The following is a 17,035-nucleotide window of genomic DNA, read 5'->3' as shown; positions in this document are numbered from 1 at the left end:
TACAAGGGCTGGTAATTTTCCTCAGCTTAGAAGTACCTTGGGACAACATCCTTCCTACCAGCTCTGTGGCACGTGCGATAAATGCAGTACACTGTAGTAGCAATACATAGCTAGGTAGGGATTTGAAACTCAGTACTGGCAAGTGCGCGCCCTGGTCCATATTTCACAAGGCAAGTGCGCGCCCTGGTCCATATTTCACAAGGCAAGTGCACGCCCTGGTCCATATTTCACAAGGCAAGTGCGCGCCCTGGTCCATATTTCACAATGAACTGATTGAATTTTTCAACAATGACGGTTTGGATTTACTGAAACTCATGGTAAAACATTACCAACTTTTTATTAACAAACTGGCAAGTGAAGTATTAGAACTTGATCAGGAAATCAAATGGGATAACCATCTTCTTCGTTACCAGTTTGATTGCACTACAATTTTTAACAGTATTAATCATCAGCTTGACAGATTAAAGGAAACCAAAATTAAAAAACTAAAGCGTGAATTGAAAGACTATAATAAGGGGGTAGCATATCCTAAACCTCCCCCCTTCATAATCATGGAATATGATTAGCAGTGGTTCGAGTTATCCAACCCCCTTTATTAATTATTCATCAGGAAAGCAAGGCAGAGTGATGATAGAGGTGGAGGTCATGGACCATGCTGTAATTCAATGGACATACAACATGAAGTTGAGCCCATTAATGAATTTACTAAGGAGTAGAATTATCCTAAGCTAAGCAACAGCAGCAAAAAACAATGGGGTAACCAGCAACAAAAAACTTCTTGGGAGAGACGGAGGGATTATACGTCAAACTGCCAATATCAAACGTGGAATTACAACACGCGGAGTATGAACAATGGAATGAAATACAAAGTGAACCTGAAAGACTTAGCCATGTTTACCCTGTCACTGTTATTACAAACGTGGAAAATGATTTTTAAGTTTACAACTATACTGAATTTGAAATGGAGAGAAAGTTAGTGGACTTGTTTGCAAAGGGGCCTACCTTCGTACCAACAGAGAGGAGACATTGCTGAATTGTTGCTGGACTTTAAAATGTACATTAGAAAGTTAAATCTTAATGTACTTTTTGGTAACAATGTTCAGGATAGACAAGAATTAAAGGATTACTAGTGCTTTCAATCCACCTATGCACCAGACTTTTGCCATGTTTGAACAAATTTGTGAGATTGATTTTAGAAACGTTTTCAACCATTTAGGTCGAGACAACAACCAAAGGAATATGACAAGTGGAGAAAGGATTGTGCTAAAAAACTTTAGGAGTTTACCAGTACGCATCATGAAGGCAGACAAGGGGGGGGGGGTGCAATCAATGTAAACACATCGGAATAGGAGATTACTTCCTACCTCTTATTGTAAAGTTCAACATCAGAAATAAATATAATTGTAGTTCAAAAGGTGTTGTCTATTTGGTCCAGTGTGTGGTTTGTCCAGTATTTTATATCGGAAAAACGGACCGAAAATTAAAAAAGAGAAGATATATGAACATGTGTATGCCATTAACAAACAAAAACAAGGGAAGGCCTTAGCTAGATATTGTATCGAATATCCAGAACATTCATTTACATTTAAAATAATTGATAACGGTCCCACAGTGGAACAGGGTAACAATGGTCTTAACAGCTTACTCTTGGAAAAACTTGAATTATTGTGGCACCTTAGGTTGGACTATTGTAGTCCACAAGGAATTAATGAGAGTTATTCCATTATGTGTATTTTAAAGCTTAAGAGCTTGAGGAGATAGATTTTAAATGGATGATCTATTAGCTTAGGTATGATTAAAGGTCTTAAATTTAATAATTATATGGTTAAACATTATTAACATATGTATTTGCACACATACATCCAACGCATATATTTTATATTGTTTTTAGCATGTATATATTTAGTGTAGTGGATTAAATTTATTCATATTAATGAATGTTATATTAAAAAAAATTTAGAATAGGTATGTTGTAAAATATATTTAGTGTTGAGTAATGTTTAACTTTTGCATATGTATATAGGGGAAATTGCCTAAGATACATGTGCATGTAAAAAACTTGAGTTTTTTAGTAATTCATACTACCTACCTGGAGTTTTTTTAATAATTTACACTACCTACCTTGGTAAGTGTGTGGAATAGGGAGGGTTAATTTTGGTCTAACAGGAGGTTCACATCACTAGGGGAATTTGACAGTGCCTAGCTTGAATTCATCTGCAAACGGGTGAGCTACAGACCACTGGTTTTGGCTAACGACTGGTGCCAGAAACTTGGCCTCAAACTGAATGCCAAGAAATCCATCATTATCCCCTTTGGGTAAATGGTGCCCCCACTAATCACATTAATAACAATGTGCTAAGCACGCAGTCAGTCATAAGAGACTTGGGCACCCAGGTTGATAGAAACCTGACTTTTGACCACCATGTTGTCTCCATTGTACAGAAGGCTTTCTACATGGCCCACCTCATAAATAAGGGTATTTCATCCAGGAACAAGGAAGTCATAACATCCTTGTACTCCTCCCTTAAATGATTCATTAGAGAACAATGCCTTCTTTGGCATTTACCTTACCAAGCACATGTAGCAGTTTGAAAGACCACAGAGGTTCCTGACCAGGAAAATCCAGGATCTCAAACACCTATCCTATACAGATAGGACTAAAAGCCCTGTCGCTCTACTCAGTCTCGTATAGACTTGCTCAGAGGTTACCTGTGTCTGTAACGCAAGGCAATCTCAGACTCAGCCTTTGAGTTACTGCATATCTGTAAGTCAAACTCCACTCATGCAACCCGCAAGCAAGGTATCGACCTGGTGTGCAACATTAATAGAAAATGTTGGCAGTATAGATTTCTGTACTAGCGACTCCCCATCTGTGGAATAGACTTCCTCTCCATTGTCAAGCAAAGTACCTCACTAGCCCTCTAAGAGGAACCTGAATGACTGGATGGGAAACAGAAAATATACCCGTGGGATTCTACCTGTGTCCCTGCTGGACAGGGAAAACAAGTGCTGACTTTGTGGGAACATGGATGAAATTCTTGGCTACGTTTATAAGGGCCACTGAGCCAATAACCTAGCGTTGTCCTATGTGATTAAGGCTCATTTATTTTATAAACGCTTATTCTAGACCAATTTTATTCTAAAAAGCAGGTAGTCCTGTTTCTTTGTCTCTGTTTCTTGTGACTAAGGAGTTAACCAATTTTTGAATTTTTTAATTGATGTTTTAATTATTTAATTGTTTATTGAATTAATCAATTAAGACTTAGGTTTGTATATAAATTGAATGAGATTTACAGTGATTTAGAATCTGATGAAGCGTACATTGAGTTACGCGAAAGCGCTCATTCTTCGTTTATATTTCTTCATGGATTAAAGGATTGCTATTTTTTAAAAGGACTATGCTGGAATTTCATTGGTACCATTACTGGTTCAGTACGCGTGCGTTATTTTGATGCATTTTTATTCTTGTTGACAAGCGTACTCCAGAGGTTTGGGCAGTTTATTTTCATTTTTTATTTGTGTTGTTTTCTGTTTTAACTGCCCTACCACACAGAATGGCCAACTTGACAGTGGAATTAGACTATAATCCAGAGACGAGGGCTACGAATGATAAATGGATGAAAATCACGAAACATAACAACTCCTTTATTGACTCTGGACTTAGAGTTTTGTGATTCTACAAATGCAAATAATAGTGTTGGCAACATTGAGCAGTTCAATACATTAAACAACTTTAAAATGACTTGTTTAAGCTGCAACGATGTGTGGCAACGCAAGCATTTAGAGGCATGCTTGCATTTTCATATTGTCCCCAGAGGCATGCGGGTGTTATGCATGCCTACATATGGGGACAGCCACCCAGACCTTCTAAAAAGGTGGCAAAAAATTAATTTAGACATGGGTCGCCAATACATGCAGTTAATCATAGACTATTTTTCACCTATTGAGAAAGAATTGCTTCTAAAAATTACGAAATTAAATTATGAGATTCGTGAATCTTTTGATCATGACCCTTGTCTTAAGAGACTTGATGATATTTACTTACAAGTAGAGTCATATAGCAATAAACTACAATTGGTGAAACACCGGAAACTTCAAAGGGATCATCGTGATTTTTCATCTGGGACAGTCTTTGTTTGGCCGAGGAACCAGAAGTTTACATCTACGGGTCGAGCCACTGAACGGATTGCGTCACAAATTGATACCACTCTAGTTACCACAGAGAGAACATTGCATTCTTCAGCTGTGCCAGGAAGTGTTTCTTTAGGTAGCACTTCAGACAAAGCTTTTGCTACCCCTCCGGAAATGGTAGGACATACAGTAATACCTGCATCTGCTTCTACACCCATGCCTAATCAAGAAGCGGATATGAGCAGGAGAGTTGCTAAAGACAAGGGCACCATATCGAAATACAGTAACACTTCAGCGGCGTCTTTTTTACCCTACCCAGTGAGACCACACACATTTCAAAGAGATTGGTCGAGGAGCTGGGACTGGAGAAAACGCAAATTTTCAGGGGAAAACACACAGCAGAGATGTCGGCAGAGACAATAGTTGATTTATTCTACAATTTCTCCAGGTTTGTTTTATCTGCTTCGGATGTTAGCCTATTAAACAAAGGTTTAACATTTATACTTTCACAAGGCAGCAGACTGCAAGACATATTAATTGACTTTTGAAAGTTTGGCCGCATGCTAGCGTTAAAGCTCTATTTCTATGACAAAAATGTAACTAATTTAGTTAGATATAATGATATAGGAAAATTTAAATGTAATGGCACCTTTCCCCCCCCCATTACCCACACACATTGAATGCTTCATTAAGTTATGTGAATGGAATCTCTACAATTATTTCTGTAATTTGAACAGAAATTGTTTATATTTTAACATGAGTAGAGAAGAGAATTTATCATTGAGAAAGTTGTCTAGTGAAGCTTCTCTGGTAATTAGACCAGTGGATAAAGGAGGAGGTTTAGTATTGTTTAATACAGATGATTATGTTTTATTAATGATACAGATGCTTAGTGATGACAATACATACAAGGATATAAATCATGACAAACTCATCAGCATTTATAAGGAGATAAATAATACATTATATGATTTATTAATCTGCCAACAAATTACTAAAGAGTTATATGATTTTTTTCTAAATGAACATCCTCATATTCCGGTCATTAAGGGTTTACCAAAAATGCATAAGGGCATTCTTCCTCCACCAATTCGACCCATTGTCTCTGGAGACAAATGGATCACAGAGAATATTTCTATTTAGAGAAAACACTTAAACCATTGGTTAATAAAGTGCCTACCATCTTGAAAGGCACATATCAGTTACTAGACACCATTGATAAACTTGATGTTAGGTTACAGAAAGGATTTCATCTTCTTGTAACACTAGATGTTCAAAACCTTTTTACATGCATACCTAACAAACAAGGTATCCAAGCTATAAGAGAGCTACTTCAAAATTATCCTGAGATTAGTCGAAATAAAGAAATTTTGGTTTGCCAATTGTTGGATCTGGTACTTTCATATAATGTGTTCTCCTTTCAAGGTTCATTATATCTACAAAAGTGGGGTGTTGCAATGGGCACACCCTGCGCAAATACGTATGCTAACCTTGTGGTTCATAACTGGGAGAAGGAACATCTTTTTACCAATGAATTGTATAAGAAAATTCTCTTATACAGGAGATTTGTAGATGATGTCCTGATTGTTTGGGAAGGTACAGTTCAGGAATTCAAGGCTTTTCTATTTTATTTAGAGGGCACCAGTAATTTTCTGAGATTTACAATGGAAGCCTCATATGAACAAGTTAATTTTTTAGATATCAAGCTAAACATTAAGGAGGGCAAGTTGTCCTCTACATTATATAGGAAGACTTGCTGGGAAAATACACTTCTTAGATATGATAGCATGCATCCCAGATATCTATTTCCAGGGATTGTGAAAAGTCAATTCCTGAGGTTAACTAGAATATGTAAAGAGAATTTAGATCTGCAATATGAGGCTGACAGCATGGAAAACTTGTTTATAGAAAGAGGGTATGATGTAAAAATGGTAAAGAAAATTAGAACGCAAGTTTTAAGTGATAAACAAGTACCAACTTCAGTTGACAGAACCAGCAAGGGGAAATTCAATAATAGAGAAAATACACAGTTTACTAGATATGAAGACAAAGTACGGTGTATTATGACCTACACTAATGATAATAAGGCTATTAAGAACATTATCAGTGAAAATTGGCAGATACTAATCACAGATGATAAAACAGCAAAATTAATAGGTCAGTCACCTAGTTTTACATATAGAAACAATAGAAGTTTAAAAAGAATACTCTGTACTCATCTGAATGTTAAAGAAACATCGAGCTCATCAACTCCTATAAGGCTTGGAACATATCCTTGTAGCTGTTGTAATATGTGTAGTTATATTACGGATATACAGATGTTTTCTCATCCTATCTTAAATTATTCTTTTGTTCCCAGCTTTTTTGCTACCTGTAACACTACTAATTTGATTTATCTGGCTTCTTGCCAATTTTGTCCTGCTTACTATGTAGGGTTAACAAAAAGGAAGTTAAAGAATAGAATCTATAATCATGTTTACGATATAAAAAGGAAAAATGAACTTAATGCGTTAGCTAAACATGTACTCCAGTATAGTGATCATGAATTTAGGTTCAGAGTATTACAAATTGTAAATATAAGTGAAAGAGGGGGAGATTATGTAAACATGTTAGAACAAAAAGAACTTGAATGGATTCTTAAATTGACAGCCCATCGGTTTCCTGGATTAAATCAATATACATCTCTCAAACCCTTTTTAAAGTATCGGAAATAATGTATTTATATATTTTTATATTCTTTTGATTATTTCTTCATGTGATGTGTATACATATCTTTTTTACAAATGTGTTGATTTATGAGAGATATTGGCACAATGTTTAGAATTTTAAAATATATCTCTAAATGACAAAGAATTTTTTATATTATATGTTTGCTATATTATATTGTTTTAGGTTTTACAGTCTATTTGGTAATTTGATACATTTGTATACATTTAGAACACATCATACAAATTTATATTTTCAGGCTTAAGAATTACATAGTTCTTTATACGATTCCAGTAGTTTTATAAAGCTTAAGCCAAACATTTACATATGGTTTTAAAAAGCAGGTAGACTTGTTTCTTTGTCTTTCTGTTTCTTGTGACTAAGGAGTTAACCAATTTTTGAATTTTTTAATTGATGTTTTAATTATTTAATTGCTTATTGAATTAATCAATTAAGACATAGGTTTGTATATAAATTTAATGAGATTTACAGTGATTTAGAATCTGATGAAGCGTACATAGAGTTACGCGAAAGCGCTCATTCTTCGTTTATATTTCTTCATGGATTAAAGGATTGCTATTTTTTAAATGGACTCTGCTGGAATTTCATTGGTACCATTACCGGTTCAGTACGCTTGTGTTATTTTGATGCATTTTTATTCTTGTTGACAAGTGTACTCCAGAGACTTGCAGTTTATTTTCATTTTTTATTCTAGACCATGGAGACTACTTCTTTCTTAGTATTAGACAACAGTATCCCAGCTGAATGTAATCTCCCTGTCATCTCAGATGTCCAAGTGAGAACTGCCCTAAACAAAGCAAAAAACACAGCATCAATGGGACCTGACGATATCCCGGGGTGCGTGTTATGAGAACTCCAAGAGGAGCTAAACCCACACATAAAAATGCCATTTAATCTTAGCCTTACTTCGGGTTATGTACCTGTACATTGGCGTACAGCAACAGTGGTCCCACTCCACAAGGGGGGGGTGCCTCTACAGACCCTGGAAACTACCGCCCCATAAGCTTAACTAGCCTGGTCTGCAAAGCTATGGAAAGAATCATTATGGAACTCATAAACAGAGACATAGGGAACCTACAGACACTTGACCCCACCCAGTTTGGCTTTGTGAAGGGCAGATCCTGCCTTTTAAACCTGGTTGACTTTTTCGAAACAGTCACTAGAGCCATTGATGAGGGCAAAGCAGTCCATACAGCATACCTGGACTTGGCTAAGGCCTTCAACACAATACCCCACTCAGGCATCATAGATAAGCTAAACAGCTTAAAAGTAAACCCCTATGTCACTAGATGGGTTGCAAACTGGCTAAAGGACAGAACCCATAAAGTTAAAATTGCTGGAGCAATGTCAGACTCAAAGCCAGTTACAAGTGGTGTCCCACAGGGATCTGTCCTGGGACCCCTCTTGTTCGGCATTTATTTCTCAGATGTTAAAGCAAACATGGGAGGGCTGTGGCTGACAAAGTTCACAGATGACTGCAAACTAGGCACCATAGTCGATACACCAGCTGACACACACATCTTACAAAAAGGCCTCACTGAAACGGACAACTGGTGCCGTAGTCACAGCCTTAAACTAAATGCCAAAAAATGTATTGTCATCCCTTTTGGAAAAAACAAAGTACCCACAAATTATCATAGACAGCAACCCACTGAGTACGGAAAAAGTAATCAGAGACCTAGGGACCCAAGTAGACAGCGACCTCTCATTTGACACCCACGTTGCCAAAGTGGTTAGAAAAACATTCTACCTTGCACACCTCATCATGAAGGGATTCACATCCAGATCCAAGGATGTCATTGTACCCTTATATTCCTCCCTCATCAGACCCATGATTGAGTACAATGCCCCATTTGGTATGTACCTCACCCGGCACTTGCAACAGCTGGAGAGACCACAGAAGTACCTCACCAAAAGGATCAAGGGTCTCCAACATATGTCTTATTCCACCAGACTAAAGAAACTTCAGCTCTATTCAGTGGCATACCGCCTGCTCAGGGGTGATCTTAGTCTGACGTACAAGGCCATGTCTAATCAGGATTTGATGGACATGCTCCACCTCAAAAAATCCAAATCCATCAGGACCACGAGAGCTAAAGACTTAAACCTTGGCACAAGTATTAATAGGACATGCTGGAGGGATAGATTCATAACCCAAAGGCTTCCCATGCTTTGGAACAGGATCCCAGTTCATATTAGGCAGAGCCCCTCACTAACTCTCTTCAAGAGAAATCTTGATGAGTGGATGGGAGATCAAAAATTTACCCCAGGGATCACATCTGGGTCACTGCTAGACAGGGGCACAGTAAACTAATTCTATTATATAAGGGGACCTTCATTGTGTCATTAGTAGCCAGAGGCACAGTATTCTAGATTTATTCTGTACATTTTTGTACCATTTCATGGGGTGGCAAAAGCCACATCACTATGGCTAGGCTTACAAATGCCCCAGGGCAGATAGCCTGGTACTATACTATGAAACTATAAACAACAAGAAAGGTTTAAAGAGTAGAAGATATTCAAGATATTATGGTTTGTCAAAGGTAAAATGAAGTAAACAATAAGCGGGACTGTCTGATGTTGAACAAACAGTAAAACATGTTTTTACTGATTGTCCCAGAGTCCAGGATTTTTGGAATATGTCAATACAATATTTTTTTCTTTTTCCATTAAAACTTACTACACTTTTATATATACACATTCTAGTTTTTGTGTGTTTTGGGTATTCTGCTATATTTGATTGACAAACTGAAAAATTATTGTATATTACATTGTCAGGCTGCTCATTTAATTTTGGTGAAATACATAAATGATTGTGGGAGAAAGGTTAGGAGAATGTGCATCTTCAGTTTCAAAAGTAATTTCCTAGTCTCGTTTTTTATTTAAAATGTTATGATTTTGCTTATGTATATTTTGTATTATGTGCATGTGCTGTTCAATTCCCCTAACTCGTTTTAATTGTCGTAAAATCATTTTCATCCATCTGCACTACCACCGACTCAGGCAGATAGGACCTTGGTTTAACATCTCATCCAAAGAACAGCACACTGAGGAGTGCAGCACCCCCATTATGATGCTCTACAGAGTCAATTTTGGAACTACCTTATGTGAGAACAGAATCTACAGCTTTCTGTAGCAAAGGCAAGGGTGTTACCTGTTGAGCTACTGATACTAAATTGTGGGCTTTGCCCAGATATCTCGGTCCAAGAGGTTGAGAAATCCACAGGGAGACAAGCATGGTAACCCTCTCCCCAGAGTGTCAAAAAGGAAATCCCATTTTGTTTCAGAGCAATTATAATATTTCTAGAATATAGACATTGCTGTTGAAAAACCAAGCTCCATTTACTGCTCTGATTTCAGGAGGATGAATACTATACACCCCACATCCTCTTGAAAAAACAAGATTTCTTCCCCACCACCCACTGTGGAGCGTAATCCCTTAAGTTAACAGTTACCTCTGAACTTCTCAAAATGGAGGGAGTAGTTGGTCATACAAGTCTGATGCCTTAGTTCCTTGCTACCCCAAATCTCTCTCTTTCTCTTGCTACATGATCTTGTGCACTCATATCCTCTCTCTCATGTCTTCTGGTGTCTAGTGAGAAATGGACTAGCTTCACTAGTAGCTAGTCATAACATTCCCCTTCCATTCTACACATTTTTGTAGGCACTTTCTCAGGGACTTCTTGTAGCAACGTTCTCTCTCTCATTTCTGGAAACCATTAAGTGAATCAGTAATCAAATTGTTGGCTGGTTAAGTACTAGTACAGTGATAGTGTTGTGTGTGTCGGGTATTTTTCTCCAAAAGGCTATACTCTAGCATTCTGTTGGTCATTGCCAAAGCCATAGCTCATGCTGCATAGCCCCCCTCCTGCACTTATCTTTTCTCTTTCCTGCTGATACTTCACATAACGGGGTTATGACCCAAGTTCTGCAATGTGCATTGCCTGTATTGAACCTCAGCCACCATCTGTCTGCCTACTAGGTTAGTTTTTCCATATCCTCCTTTAAACACCCTCATTCTCCACACCCCCCCCCCCAGCTCCTATTTTCTATGCCTTATGCAGGCCATGTTGAGCTTATATTTAACATTTTTAGTGCTTTTCCATGCCTTTCTTACACTCAGGCAATTCTCTGTTGCTGCATTTAGATTTATTTTGTGTCATTCGGGTAGACTACCGATCTCCAGGGACCTTTTTCAAATCTCAGCCTAGCAGTGCTGCCTGCTTAGGTGACTTGAAGCAAATGAAGGCTGAAGGAATTAAACCTCTGACCACAGGAAGAAGCTAATTTGCAACTTATAGCCTTAATCCTCTGTGCCAGCTACTAGCTCTTGACTGTGATAAAATTTAACCTTTTTTCCTCACATGTGTTTGCAGTAAACATGCTGAAAAGCACCTAAGCCAAGACTATTCTTTAAAGTTAAAGATTAACATTTTTTTAAAATTATGCCCCCTAACCACATCAGCTACCTCATCTAACAAAAGCAAACAATCCATGTCAGAATACTTTCGTACATCCAATTATAGGCACAGATTTACTCTTAGGTTCTATGCTGACTGCTACAGTTCCAGCCTGGTATATGCTGCAGTATGCAAGAGCTATCTCCATTTTTATGTGGGGAAAATGAATAGACTTGTTTAAAGAGAGAAGTCTAAAACATTTAAGCAACATACAGCTTAGCAATTTAAATGCTCTTCCCAAGCATGTTTCTAGTCATCCTGGGCATGTTTTTTTCTTTTAAATACTGCAACTGATAAATATTGGTTCCAAAGGTAGAAATATTGTACGTTTAACAGAGCTTGCATAAATGAAATGGATCGTAAGGCTGCAAGCTGATAAGGAATCTGATCTTAATGGCGTTTACCTTTAAAACCTACTCAGAAGGCTGAATTTAATGTATTGTTCTGATTGGCTGATTTTTACTTAATGAACTGCTGTCTATTGGCTACCTTGCATTTTTTTTAAATGGCGACTTTGTTTTAACTTCACTAGATCTGAAGTGATTTTCAGTGTGAAAAGTGCTTATTTTACTTGTTTATTTTAAGCATTAAAGTTATTTTTATTGAAAATACCAGATTCTGCTTTGTTAGTTGGACCATTGTTGGTTTTTTATTGTAATTATGTATGGTGTTCAGGGCAGTCTTTTAGCTGCTATTTGTGTACTTCTCGTGTGTTACTATTGCAGCCCATGGTGGAAGGCATTTTGGAATTGGATTACAATCCAAAGGCACCAGATGGTATGTTACTTAAGCAAGACATTTTATATTGAAGGTAATCCACTGTTGAGACTTTATTTTAGAGAGGCTACAGGAGAAATGGATAATTTTCCAGTGGATATTAATCTTTTTAACTGAAAGTCAAAAGAGATGGAAAATGATTTGTTCAAACTTGAAAGATTCCAATGCAGTGTTTGCCCTCAGAGGCATGCTTACATCATAGGGTTATCCCTAGAGGGCTTAAGAGTATTTCACATGCCTACCTACGGTGATACTTACACGGCGCTTCTAAGGAAGTGACAAGCCCTCAACTTGAAGTTAAGTTTTAATTATATTAGACTTTCAGTAGAATTTCTTAAACCAGTAGAGTTGGACTTGGTCCTTTCCATTGCAAAGGCGCAAAGCATTTGAATGAAAATTAGATAGCATATACAGTAGTGTTTCTGCTTATGACTTGAGATGCACACACTAAAGAAAAAGCTTGAGCATGACAATATGAATTTTAAGAAGGGGCGTGTTTTTACACAGCCATGAAGTCTTTGTCAGGTGATCATGCAGGTGATCATGCAACTGGTCAGACTGAGGCAGGGCAGCTCAGTCAAGTTCCCCTACCACCATTCTTGCTCTGAATGATTCTTGAACTCGTGGCGTTAGTGAATAACAATGCCTCTATTACAGGGAACATGACCAATAGTTATGTTTTGGGAGCCCCATTAAAGAAGCAGTTTCTAGTTCTCTGTTATCCAATTTTTTTCCAGTGTTACCATCACCTATAAAGCAATCAATAATTCCCAGAAGAGAAAGCTCACACAGTTAGGGGATGAAAAAGGCACAAAATGTCTCAGAACCAGAATAAATGTAATACGGAAGTAGGTGAGGACAACCTTGTCATACTAGGTACTCAGTGAGCAACAGGTACAATTAAATAAGGGATTATCTTTTATACCTGCAAAACAATCTGATTGAACTGATGTATTAGAACTTAAACCTTTTGCCAGAACTGTAATGCTGAAGACCATGGCTCCTAATAACTTCAATTCTCAGGGTATATTTAGGAAACCTAGTACATTTATGCCATGGTTGAGAGAATGACATTGTTCATTAAGTAATGTATCCACACACAAGTTTTTCAGTTTGTCTCCAGGAGAGACTAGAGTCTTAACTGAACGTAAGAAAATCCTGATATTCAGATCTACCCCGTGGATAAAGGCAGTGCTATAGTAATGCTTGATCAGCATACTTCGAAAGGATGAAACTTTTGCTTGGTGACATTGAAACATATGCACGTGTTACTACAATTGACATTAACAGGATGGTTGAGTTGGTGCACACCAACTTATATGATCTTCTTACATCAGGTTTACTTACTAAAGAGATATTTGAATTTCATAATGAATGATCCAGTTATTCCAATACTGCATGGTCTACCAAAGATTCGCAAGAGCTTAGGGAACCATCCATGTGTCCTGTAGTTTCTGGATGAGGGTGGTTGACTGAGCTACTTTCAATTTTAGTAGAGCATAATGTGAAGAAAGTGCTTAATGCTTCTACTGTCCTTAGAAACTTGAAACAGTACCTTGGATCCTTTGCTCAATGAGGAATGCCTTAGGGAAAGGAAGGGGGGCTTTCTGGTGATTATGGGTGTCTTTATGCTGATTACTTCTATACCTAATGACATTGGAATCAAGTTAATTGCATCATTTCTTGTAGCCCAAAATGAAATTGATGGAAACCAGATAAGCCTTTTATGTTCTTTAATTGAGCTTATCTTGGAGAATGTTTTTTACCATCAGAAGGGTATTGCCAATGGGCACTCCATATGCAAACAGCTGTGCAAACCTAGTAATGGTGAATTGTGAACTAGATCATTTTAACAGTAGGTTCACTAGCAACATCTTATACTTCAAGTGTTTTGTAGAGGATAGCGTTTATCCTACGGAAAGTCAGTTTTGAACAAATAACCAATTTATAGCCTTCTATGGATGAGCATTTCCGTGCTGGAGCTAGAGCTTAGAGTTCAATTCCAAAAAGGGCTTATGTTGCAGCTGCTGCTTCGACAAACAAAGGGATGAACATTAATGCTGGCATTTCAAATGTTGTAACATGCAGAACCAATTGTGATTTTGCAAAAAGTGTACAGTATTTCCACACATGTAGGCATTAATGAAGCTTTTAACTCTGAAAGATTTATTATGATTTTAAGTTTAAAGTTGGTTGTGGTCAAGTCGAACACCCTAAAGAGGTATATGGCCGTGCGAACTGTGATTATTGTTTGTATGAAAATTGCTAAAAGTGAAGCAAGTGTAATTAGACAACGCTTATTTAATGAAATTCCTGAAGTATCGTTCCCCAGGGACATCAGTTTGTTTTAAATCCTATTAGGTTTAGACATGAATAATGAATTATGTAATGAATTGTCTTTGTTTGATAGGTTTGGGTTTGGTTTTTGAGTATGTATGTGAGTGCTTATTAAACACAATGACATTAAATGAAGTGCTTTAACTGAAATTGAGAAACTGAATGTGGAAATAAGTGATTAGTTTCATCATAAACAGTGCTATAGTCAATAAAACATGCTCGGGAATATTTGAAAAGAAAAAATAAGCAGGTTTATACATGGGATAAGTATTTGAGGAGGGGAATGGACAGGAAATGTATCTAACATGCACAATAATAGGAGGAGGACAGTTCAAAATTACAATAGTTCAAAAAAGAATTTTTCCACGAAGGCGGCAAATATTCAGACGGGAATCCCAGTTTTCAGGATTCTGGTCAATTACAACATCAGGGTCCTCGGATGTGGGAATAAGGGGTGAAATTACCACAGATATTAGTCACTAATGATTATGTATTTTCTTATCTAATTATACTAGTAAGGAAATAACCAAGGACCATTATTATTTGTTTTCTAAGGGACTGCAATTTATCCCTACAAAGAATTTTAATTTGGTGATTACTTAAATTGAAACCAAGTTCTTTGTGAGGAAATAAAATGTGGCCATATTTTTTTTAAAGGCAAGAAAAATGAAGAAAGTATCTTTAAACTCCCCTTACATCCCACCCTTGCTGTTTTGGAGAAGGATGTAATAGATGATTTACGTCATTTATAAGTTATATACAATAAAAAAATGAAGTTTAATTGAAGAACAAAAGGACATTATTTGATGAATTAAGAAACAATAGTTCGATTCATATTATGAAGTCTGACAAGGGTGGGGGGATAGTTCTTAATGATTCTTTTGATTACTACATAGTTATGATGGCCATTTTAGGGGGATGTAGGACATTATGTTCCAGTTTCATTAAATAAAATCAATATTGCATATAATAGGATTGATTCCTTTTTGTACAAGTATTATCTTGATTAAAGAATAACATGATGAATACAATTTTTAATAGCAAAGAAACCTATTATAGCATTTTATCCCATTGTTTCTGTACAGGGATCAAAGACTTGCCCATTAGGGTTTTTGTTGATTGATACTCAAAATCAATATACTCTAAGGTCAAACAACTATTAGTGGATTCCCGGTATTTTTGGAGACATCCAAGGTATAATATGTGGTCAAGGGATATGATTTTCCTCACAGTGGATTTTATATTGATTCATTCATTTCCATTCCCAAATAATGAGGGTTTAGAGCTGTTTTTTCACAGTATGACTAAACATTCTAATTTAGAGACTGATGAAATTAATTTGTTACAAGAACTTAGGGCTCTTGTTTTGGAAAACAATTTTTATTAAGGGGAATATTTTAAACAAATTTGAGAGGCAATGAGAGCCTCTTGTGCCCCAATCTTTGTAAATTTAGTTATGCTTAAGTGGGAATCTACATTTATTTTTCTAAGGAATTAAGTTGTGACATTTTGAGGTGACATTTTGTGGAGCGAGTCAGAAAATGATACAGTATTTTTTAATTATATCCTCCTTTTTAAGGTTCACATACACTATGGAGTAGGGAAAGTATCCATTTGGATAGCTTGGTTTCACACAGAGTAGGACTTCAAGTTGAATATTTATAGGAAGCCAAATTTAGCAATTCTTATTTGCAATTTTCTAGCTGTCATCCCTTCAAGCAGAGAAAAAATTATTTAAGAGCAGTGCATTAGGGTGGCCTGAATTACTTCACATTTTGAGGACGTTATAAAACAAATTAGACCTGATTGTTAACATGTTTTTAAAGAGAGGTTACCCGTCTACTATAGTTAATGAAATGAAGGGTTACATTATATCCCAATGGTGTTTCAAGCATAAATCTTTGTTAGGCAAGGGTATTTTACAGAATGAGACAGATCATGGTAAGAATTGAGAAAGCCCTTATTGTTGAATAGTGATATTAAATACATATTCTTGAATTGGAGGCTTTTCGGAGGTAACCCTGAGATTTATCAGCTTCTAGGTAATAGTCCTTCTTTGGTTCTTAAGACAAGGAATAATTTAAAGACAAATTTTGAAAGGGATAGGTCCTCAAATGTTAGGTCATGTTCATGTCCTGATGGCACAAAATGTTGTGGGTTTTGTAGGCAATGTTCTTATATTTTAAATGTTGATTCCCTTACATTGAACAATCACTAGAACCAGTTTTTTTTTAATGGCAACTGTTTATCCAGAAGGGTGGTATATTTAGCTAAATTCTCAGATTACTCAGCAGTTTGTCTGGGCAAAACTGACAGAATTTTTTTGACGAGAATTTATGAGCATTTGTACCAGGTCAGACGTGGAATACTAATAATGCCTTGGCTAAGCATATTAATAGTCCTAGTTGTGCTGGTTTCAAATTTGCAATTTTAGAACAGAAAAATGTACATCGGGGGAGTGTTAAGGTTCTTTTTGAAGAAAAATAAATTGGCAACTTTTGTTGAACGCTTTACATCCCCCGGTATTTACAATATTTCCCTTCACCCCATTTTAGTATCTAGATCCAAATACATTTAACGTTTTATGTAAGTTATGTACTTTT

This window comes from Protopterus annectens, chromosome 9.part0 (assembly GCF_019279795.1).
Source record: "Protopterus annectens isolate FY-2018-M chromosome 9.part0, PAN1.0, whole genome shotgun sequence".
Taxonomy (NCBI): Eukaryota; Metazoa; Chordata; order Ceratodontiformes; family Protopteridae; genus Protopterus; species Protopterus annectens.
This window is presented reverse-complemented; position numbering follows the sequence as displayed.